The sequence below is a fragment of the Idiotropiscis lumnitzeri genome, unplaced genomic scaffold (assembly GCF_059441095.1).
Source record: "Idiotropiscis lumnitzeri isolate Australia: NSW breed Sydney's pygmy pipehorse unplaced genomic scaffold, RoL_Ilum_1.0 HiC_scaffold_107, whole genome shotgun sequence".
NCBI lineage: Eukaryota > Metazoa > Chordata > Actinopteri > Syngnathiformes > Syngnathidae > Idiotropiscis > Idiotropiscis lumnitzeri.
In genome coordinates this window covers 31,510-42,012 of record NW_028283645.1, presented here as the reverse complement: position 1 = coordinate 42,012, position 10,503 = coordinate 31,510, and positions in this window count along the sequence as shown.

The following is a 10,503-nucleotide window of genomic DNA, read 5'->3' as shown; positions in this document are numbered from 1 at the left end:
GACTTTCCTTCGAAGGGCGTGGCTATTACGGTGCCGCAGAGTCTGATTAATCTCCGTGGCAACAAAAGTTCCTGCAAAATGATTCAGATGATCCATCTTCTCGAAATTTTTCACATTTGAGGATATTCAGGCCCTGAAGACGGCTGCCAACTTATTTTTGATCGCAGTGGTAGCGCCACCAACTGGTTAAAACAAATACAAATTATTTTCGTTTATGTTTTTCTCCGGGCAGGTTAACAAAATCTACCTTATATTTGCTCGGATGAGTGTTTAGGCCTTGAGGATGTCACAATACGAAAGTCTTTCGCCTTCTTCAGAGTGTCACATGATGGTGTCTTGTGACCCGTCTTTATCAGCTGATGTTCCATGAGGGCGTGACTTACCTGTCACAAGAATGAAGGCAAGTCACGCCCCCCGCTGTCCGTTCACTCTGCCAAGATGCTGCTCCAGGTGGTAGAGAGGATGAAGGCTCCCTTGTCTCTGTTCATGGTTTTTATGCCTCGCTTGCAGATCTCAATGGCCTCTCTGATCCAGCGCTGTTGTTTGTTCTCTTCGGTGCGGATGACCCTGCCCTTCTCCCGGTCCATGATGTGGTTTTCCCTTTTGCAGTGGTCAGTGATTGCTGATTTGTAATGTTCATGTTGTGCTTGTTCTTTTACTGCTCTGATTTTTAATTTTTTTGACAGGTAAGTCACACCCTCATGGAACATCAGCTGATAAAGACGGGTCTCAAGACACCATCATGCGACACTCTGAAGAAGGCGAAAGACTCGCCGAAACATGTCAGGTAAAAAATTAACCTAAAACATAATTGTCTGCTTTTAATGAATCTGTCAAATATCAATAATAAGAAGACAAAATGAACCTAATACAAATAAATGAATGCTTAATAACTCCCCTGCACATGCTCCTAAAAATCCAAACCTTCACCTGTAAATAAAACGTCCCGACCTGAAGACATCTTAATGTTATTATTTTGTTATACACACAGCGCCGCCAAGTGGAATCAAAAATGTGTTTTTATTTTAATTTTCACATACTGCACGGTGCCCTTTTGACGAATCCGACTGAAAATTAGTCAGAAAAGACTCAAGACAATGATCTTACTCTCTGCCGAATTTTGTGACGTTTTGGCAAAAGGCGTGGCTATTACGGTGCTGAAAAGTCAGATTGTACTCTGTGGCAACAAAAGCTCCGGCAACATGACTCAGATGATCCTATCTTCTCGAAGTTGTACACATTTGAGGATACTTCAGCCCTGAAGACATCTACCAACTTATTTTTCATCGTAGTAGTAGCGCCACCAACTGGTAAAAGCTAATACAAGTTATTTTCTTGGATGTTTTTCTCCGTGCAACTCAACAAGGTCGCCCTCATATATGCTCGGAGGACTGTTTCGGCCATGAGGATGTCACAATACGAAATTCATCCTTTTTCGTGAAAAGTTGTGGGAGTGGCATTGCACTGTTCGGCAATAAAACAACGCTGATTATGAGGTTCTAAATATGAACGACAACTCGTGAAACTTTACACACACATCAGGCAGAGCAAATTTATCAATATTTTATACGTTAGTTGTGCAGCTTTTTTGAAATGGCTCGCCATGGCCCTCGAGAAATGTTAAAAAAAGCAGCCCTGGTTGAGTGTTTCACCTTGCTTTTTGTAAATTTTATGGAGTACAGTGAACCCTCGGTTATCGCGGTTAATGGGGACAGAAACCACCCGCGAAAACTGAAAATCCGCGAAGTAGCGGCGCACCTTCAAAAATGCTTAAAAAAAAATACAATATATATAATAAATATATATATATATATATATATATATATATATGTATATATAGACAGAGAGAGAGAGTGAAATTCATGTTATAACAAAAAAACCAAATTATTATTAAAACGTATTATTTTTTTATTCCCCAGCCATTCTTTTTGTATTTATTTAATTACTCCGACTTTTACCTGCTGGTACGCCGTCCGGTGTGCCCTGTGAAATGAAAGGTGGCATTCTTTATTTATTTATTTATTTATTCATTTATTCATTCATAACTGACAGCTTCGCGCTCCGTTCGTGCCCGGGCGGAAGAGGTGTTCCAATTCGGCTTTACTGTGACACACGCCCGCCCTCCTGCCCCGGAGCTTCCATTCGGTTAAACTTAGGGGCCGCTTGGCACCGCCCGTGCCCGGGGAAGGTGCTCCTCTTCGGCTTACTGTGACGCGAGCATGCCCGCCTCCTCCGGAGCTTCCATTCGGTTAAACTTAGGGGCCGCTTGGAACCGCCCGTGCCCGGGGAAGGTGCTCCTCTTTGGCTTACTGTGACGCGAGCATGCCCTCCTCCTCCGGAGCTTCCATTCGGTTAAACTTAGGGGCTGCTTGGCACCGCCCGTGCCCGGGGAAGGTGCTCCTCTACGGCTTAACTGCCACGCACGCCGGCCGGAGCTCTGGTACGGTCCGAACCGCGCGAAACGTCGCCACCGATCGTGTCCGGGGGAACGTGCTCTTCTTCGTCCACTCTCCTCTTCGCCCACGCTCTTCTTCGGCGCACGCCGGCCGTCTAACCGCTCCAGCGCCCGTCGTGCCGCTCGGCGAAACTACAATGCCCCCGAATATTTTTTATACCCGCGAAGCACTGAACCCGCGAAAGGTGAACCGCGAAGTAGCGAGGGTTCACTGTATGTATAAGACCAAGACCTACAAAAAAGTCTCTTGGAGCAATGAGCTAGGTTTTACAGGAAGTCGGCCATTTTGAATTTACTTAAAAGGGGCGGGTCACCACAATGGACTTTGTGTAGAAATTATTATTGGGGCCCGAGCAGCGACCGCGGCGAGGTCCCTATTGTTTATGTAGAAATTATTATTAGGGCCCGAGCAGCGACCGCTACGAGGTCCCCATTGTTTTTGTGGAAATTATTATTATTTTTATTATTATTATTATTAGGGCCCGAGCAGTGACCGCTGCGAGGTCCCTATTGTTTTTCTAGAAATTGTTATTAGGGCCCAAGCTGCGACGGCTGCGAGGTCCCTACTGTTTTTGTAGAAAATATTATTACTTTTATTATTATTATTATTATTATTATTATTATTAGGGCCTGAGCAGCGACCGCTGCGAAGTCCCTATTGTTTTTGTAGAAATTATTATTATTATTATTTTTCCGATTGTTCGATTGCATTTTTGACCCCCGAAACATGCACAAAAATTCACCAAACTTGGCAGTCTCATCGGGCATGGCGAAAAATTTGATATTTTAACGTCTAATATGAACAGGAAGTGAGTTATGAATTTTTGAAAGTCCGACTTTTGCCCTTTTTTGCATGTTTACAGGGGTCATTCTTTTGCACCCTGATCCTAAAGGCTTCATCTGATTGCCTTAAAATTCTGTCTGTAGCATCTTAAGACCTGGGACAAACACTGGGGCTAAAATTTTTTGTTTCCGAAATACTATATGACGGGGGCGGGGCTTCGAAGTTTTCACTTAAGATTTCCTTCGCCGCAATGGACAAAATGCTTAATAACTCTCTTGCACATGCTGCTAAAAATCCAAAACTTCACATGTACATAAAGAGTCGGTACCTGAAGACATCTATATGTTTATATTCAGTTATACACCTTGCGCCAATCAATATCATTTTTTACATTTTGACGTACTGCACGGTGCCCTTTTAACGAATCCGATTGAAAATTGGCTAGAAAAGACTCAAGACATTGATCTTACTCTATCCCTATTTTTGTGACTTTCCTTCGAAGGGCGTGGCTATTACGGTGCCGCAGAGTCTGATTATTCTCCGTGGCAACAAAAGTTCCTGCAAAATGATTCAGATGATCCATCTTCTCGAAATTTTTCACATTTGAGGATATTCAGGCCCTGAAGACGGCTGCCAACTTATTTTTGATCGCAGTGGTAGCGCCACCAACTGGTTAAAACAAATACAAATTATTTTCGTTGATGTTTTTCTCCGGGCAGGTTAACAAAATCTACCTTATATTTGCTCGGATGAGTGTTTAGGCCTTGAGGATGTCACAATACGAAAGTCTTTCGCCTTCTTCAGAGTGTCACATGATGGTGTCTTGTGGCCCGTCTTTATCAGCTGATGTTCCATGAGGGCGTGACTTACCTGTCACAAGAATGAAGGCAAGTCACGCCCCCCGCTGTCCGTTAACTCCGCCAAGATGCTGCTCCAGGTGGTAGAGAGGATGAAGGCTCCCTTGTCTCTGTTCATGGTTTTTATGCCTCGCTTGCAGATCTCAATGGCCTCTCTGATCCAGCGCTGTTGTTTGTTCTCTTCGGTGCCGATGACCCTACCCTTCTCCCGGTCCATGATGTGGTTTTCCCTTTTGCAGTGGTCAGTGATTGCTGATTTGTAATATTCATGTTGTGCTTGTTCTTTTACTGCTCTGATTTTTCATTTTTTTGACAGGTAAGTCACACCCTCATGGAACATCAGCTGATAAAGACGGGTCTCAAGACACCATCATGCGACACTCTGAAGAAGGCGAAAGACTCGCCGAAACATGTCAGGTAAAAAATTTTACCGAAAACATAATTGTCTGCTTTTAATGAATCTGTCAAATATCAATAATAAGAAGACAAAATGAACCTAATACAAATAAATGAATGCTTAATAACTCCCCTGCACATGCTCCTAAAAATCCAAACATTCACCTGTAAATAAAATGTCCCGACCTGAAGACATCTTAATGTTATTATTTTGTTATACACACAGCGCCGCCAAGTGGAATCAAAAATTTGTTTTTATTTTAATTTTCACGTACTGCACGGTGCCCTTTTGACGAATCCGACTGAAAATTAGTCAGAAAAGACTCAAGACAATGATCTTACTCTCTGCCGAGTTTTGTGACGTTTTGGCAAAAGGCGTGGCAATTACGGTGCTGAAAAGTCCGATTGTACTTTGTGGCAACAAAAGCTCCGGCAACATGACTCAGATGATCCTATCTTCTCGAAGTTGTACACATTTGAGGATACTTCAGCCCTGAAGACATCTACCAACTTATTTTTCATCGTAGTAGTATCGCCACCAACTGGTAAAAGCTAATACAAGTTATTTTCTTGGATGTTTTTCTCCGTGCAACTCAACAAGGTCGCCCTCATATATGCTCGGAGGACTGTTTCGGCCATGAGGATGTCACAATACGAAATTCATCCTTTTTCGTGAAAAGTTGTGGGAGTGGCATTGCACTTTTTGGCAATAAAACAACGCTGATTATGAGGTTCTAAATATGAACGACAACTCGTGAAACTTGACACACACATCAGGCAGAGCAAATTTATCAATATTTTATACGTTAGTTGTGCAGCTTTTTTGAAATGGCTCGCCATGGCCCTCGAGAAATGTTCAAAAAAGCAGCCCTGGTTGAGTGTTTCACCTCGCTTTTTGTAAATTTTATGGAGTACAGTGAACCCTCGGTTATCGCGGTTAATGGGGACCGAGACCACCCGCGGAAACTGAAAATCCGCGAAGTAGCGGCGCACCTTCAAAAATGCTTAAAAGAAAATACAATATATATAATAAATATATATATATATATATATATATATATGTATATATATATATATATATATGTACATATATATATATATATATATGTATATATATATATACGGGGAGAGAGAGAGAGAGAGAGAGTGAAATTCATGTTATAACAAAAAAAACAAATTATTATTAAAACGTATTATTTTTTTATTCCCCAGCCATTCTTTTTGTATTTATTTAATTACTGTGAGGATCGCTCCCCAGCCGGGGCTGGGAAGCGGTGTGGGTGGATCCTTAAAGCGCAGACAAGGGAAAATTTGGTAGGAACAATATTTATTGTGGCCGGCAAAAAACAATTGGCAGGCGATAGGCAAGGAGGGTTGCTATCAATAATAATAGAGGGTCTATACTTACAGACGTCGGGAGACGTGAACGGAAAACGCTGGGGGAACAATCTTCCCCCAGGAAAAGCAAAACGAGTAACAAAAGGAGCTTGCAATGCAAGAAAACCGAAAACAAGAATGTCCTTCCTCCAAAGGGTAAGGTTAAATCCAATCATCGAAAAAACACAAAGCGAGCCGAAACGTAGCTGTAGAAATAAACAAGGTAACAACATACACGACAAATACACGGAGCAAAGTTGGCAAAGACTGTAGCAAGGCACAAGGCGAGAGCAAGTAGGTCAATAATCCGACACGCAGGTTTGCGTGTCGGAGGCTTAAATAGTCCGTAATCAAGGCATGATGGGTTGCAGCTGGGCCGTCTCGCGAACGCGTCCGCTCGTGGCCGCGTTGCCGAGCAACGCGCCGTCGACCACGCCCACTCGGCTGCAACACAAAGGCACGATCGTGACAGTACCCCCCCCTTAACGGACGCCCCTTGGCGTACTACCTGGTTTCGTTGGGTGGGCGTTGTGGTAATCTCGTAGTAGAGATGGACACATGATCCAGGAGCGAGGGATCCATTGCCGTTCTTCTGGGCCATAGCCCTCCCAGTCGACCAGGTACTGAGTCCCCCTTCCCCTGCGCCTGGAGTCCAAGATCTCCTTTACCGTGTAGACTGGGTCGCCGTCAATGATCCTAGGAGGCGGTGGCGGGGCGGCGGGCGGAACCAGCGGGCAGGTAGGGGCCGGCTTGATGAAAGACACGTGGAACACGGGGTGTATCTTCATGGTGGGGGGTAATTTGAGGCGGACCGAGACCGGGTTGATGATGGCTGCGACTTCGAACGGGCCCACGTAACGTGGCCCTAGCTTGCGGGATGATCCAGCCAGATTAAGGTCTCGTGTGGACAGCCATACCTTGTCGCCGATCTTGTAGCCCGGGGCTGGACGGCGGCGACGGTCAGCGATGCGCCGGTTCCGCTGCGTGGTGCGTGACAGGGCGGCCCGAGCCTCTTTCCATGCCCGGTGGGCTCGCTTTAGGTGCTGCTGGACCGAGGGTACCTCTTCAGAACCGGGTTGGGACGGAAACAGCGGAGGTTGGTACCCGTAGGCGGTCTGGAATGGTGATTGACCTGTGGCTGAGGAGATCAGAGTATTGTGAGCGTACTCGATCCATGGCAGATGATCGACCCAGGTGGCCGGCTGGTCCATGCAGACGCAGCGGAGCGCGGACTCAAGGTCCTGATTGGCGCGCTCCGATTGCCCGTTGGTCTGCGGGTGGTAGCCTGAGGAGAGACTGGATGTAGCCCCGAGGCACTGGCAGAATTTCTTCCATACCTGGGAGACGAACTGCGGGCCTCGGTCGGACACCAAGTCGTCCGGGATGCCATGGAGTCGAACCACGTGTTGGACCAGCAGGTTGGCTGTTTCGAGGGCTGTCGGGAGCTTGGGTAGCGCAACGAAATGGGCGGCCTTGGAGAAGCGGTCCACTATGGTCAAGACGACCGTTTGCCCGCGGGAAACGGGCAGGCCAGTGACAAAGTCCAGTGAAATGTTGGACCAGGGGCGCGCCGGAACGGGAAGCGGGTGCAGTAGGCCCGCCGGGGGCTGGTGCGATGCCTTGCTGGCAGCGCATTGTGGACAGGCTTGTATGTACGCCGTCACGTCTCTTTTGAGCGACGGCCACCAAAAGCGTTGGGCGATCAGGCCCAGGGTGCGGCGTATGCCCGGGTGGCAGGCCAACTTGGAGGCATGGCCCCACTGGATCACCTCCGCCCGGTCTCGAGTCGGCACGAACAGGCGCCCGGGAGGACACTCCGTTGGCGCCCCACTTTCCTCCTGGGCTTCTCGGATTCGCCGCTCGATCTCCCATTGCAGGCCCCCCACCAAGCGATGACTGGGCACCACGCTCGCCGGCCCCTCTTCGTCTTCCCAGGCGTCGTGGATGCGTGACAGTGCGTCGGGTTTGGTGTTGCGTGCCCCCGGCCGGTAAGTCATGGTATAATTGAAGCGGCTGAGGATCAAGGCCCACCGCGCCAGCCGGGGGTTCAGTCTTTTCATGTGGCGGATGTATGACAGGTTCTTGTGGTCCGTAAAAATGATGAATGGCTCCTGGGTGCCCTCCAGCCAGTGCCGCCATTCCTGCAGGGCCAGGATCACGGCCAGGAGTTCTCGGTTGCCCACATCGTAGTTGGCCTCCGCTGGGGAGAGGCAGCGAGAGAAAAAGGCGCAGGGATGCAGACGTTGGTCGACCGGGGACTGCTGCGACAGGACGGCCCCCACTCCCGAATCAGAGGCGTCCACCTCTACAACAAAAGGAAGATCGGTGTTAGGGTGGTGCAATACGGGAGGGTTTGTGAATGCCTTTTTTAAATCCGCGAACGCCCCCTCGGCTTCCCTGTCCCAGGCGAAACGAATCTTCGTCGAGGTGAGGCGAGTGAGCGGCAGCGCCCGGCGGCTATAGTCTTTGATGAAGCGGCGATAGAAATTCGCGAACCCTAGGAATCTCTGCAGCTGTTTGCGTGTAGTGGGCACCGGCCACTCCACGACGGCGCGCGTCTTGGCCGGGTCGGCCTTTAATTGCCCGTTTTCTACTATGAATCCTAGGAACGAAACCGAGGTTTTGTGGAATTCACATTTTTCTGCCTTAATGTATAATTTGTTTTCTAGGAGTCGTTGTAAAATGGATCGCACGTGGAGGTGGTGTTCTTTTAGGGACCGAGAGAAAATAAGGATATCGTCCAGGTAGACAAAACAACAAACATTGAGCATATCCCTGAGGACGTCATTAATGAGAGCTTGGAACACCGCGGGTGCATTTGATAACCCAAAGGGCATGACCAGGTACTCAAAATGTCCCAGTGGGGTTTTAAACGCGGTCTTCCACTCATCCCCTTCTCTAATGCGGACCAGGTGGTACGCGCTGCGGAGGTCTAATTTTGAAAAGACTGTCGCGGATTGCAGAGGAGCGAAGGCCGAGTCCAGGAGGGGCAGTGGGTAGCGATTTTTAACAGTGATCGCGTTTAGTTCCTTGTAATCGACGCAGGGGCGGAGGGATTTATCTTTCTTTTCTACAAAGAAGAGCCCGGCTCCTACCGGAGACGTGGATGGTCGTATCAATCCCGCCGCGAGGGATTCCGTTATGTAATCCTTCATCGCCGCCTGCTCGGGTTGCGAGACCTTGTACAACCGTACCGACGGCAGGACGGGGTCGGGCACTAGGTCGATCGCGCAGTCGTATGGGCGGTGCGGCGGAAGTGATTTGGCTTTTTCTTTGCTAAAAACGGCGCGGAGGTCGTGGTAAACGCTAGGCACGTTTTCAAGCTCGATTTCTACCTCGGGGGCCGCACGCCCTCTCCGGCTGACCGTAGGCAGTGCGCGTAGCAAAAAGGGCTCCAATTCTGGAGGGAGAGCCGGCTCCAGTCGATGACCGGGTTGTGTGCGGTTAGCCATGGGATTCCCAATACGACTGGGGCGGACCTGGCGGGCATGACAAAAAACGAACGCCTTTCGATGTGGTTGCCTGACAACTTCAGCGTAAGAGGTTCGGTTAGCCGTCGGATGTCGGCCAGCACGCGACCATCGAGGTCATAAAGTTTCTCCGATTTGTGGAGCTCGGTGACCTCACAACCGAGTTGGGCCACTAAACCCGCGTCTATAAAGCAGTCATCGGCCCCGGAGTCAATCAGCGCGCAAACTTTAACACTCCCGTTAAGCCCTGTGATTTCTCCGTCCATCTCAAGTCTCAGGGTGGTCCCGGCACTGTCCTGTCCCTCCGCCGCGCTGGCGGGCTGTTCTTGCCGGGGACCTGGAGCCGCGGAGGTGCGCCCCGCGGACTCGCAGTGAGCGGGGCGACGAGGGGATGACTCTAGGCGGTCGGCCATCTCCGCGCACTCTGCTACTCTGTGTCCCTGTTGACCGCAGTAGAAGCACGCCCCTGTGCTGCGCCGGCGCTGCCTCTCTCGTAGGTCCGGACGGCGCGGAGGCGCCCCCCTGGGCTCGTCGACGGGCGGCCACCCGGGAGACCGAGTGTGAGGATGGGTCGAGCGGCGCTGCTCCCTCGCCTGCTCTCGAGGGTGCTCCCGCGACGCCAGGCGGCTGGCCCCCATCTGCATGGGCTCGTCGGCGGGCGCAGGTTCGGGTAACCGGAATCGTGGCGGCTCGGCGTGGCGCTGCTCCACCCCTCGCTCTCGACGACGCTCTCGAAGGCGGTTGTCCAGACGAATCGCCAGGGTGATCAGCTCCTCCAGCGTCTCGGCGTCGTCGCGGGCTGCCTGCTCGTCCTTGAGGGCCGGGTTCAGACCCCTCCGGAAAACGGACCTCAGGGCGCAGTCGTCGAATCCACTCTCCGCTGCTCGGGTGCGGAAGGTGATCGAGTACTCGGCAACAGACCGTGCCCCCTGGATACAGTCCAGTAATTCCGCTCCGGCCTCCTTCCCGCGGATCGGGTGGTGGAACACTCGCTGGAACTCGTTCAGAAAGGCGGGGAACGAGGAGCTGATCTCGGGACGCGTGTTGCTCACGGCCATGGCCCATGCACTCGCTTGACCAGTCAGGAGGCTCATCATAAATGCTACTTTTGAGCTGTCTAGCGCATAGGTTCGGGGCTGCTGGTCAAAAATCAGCCTACAATGA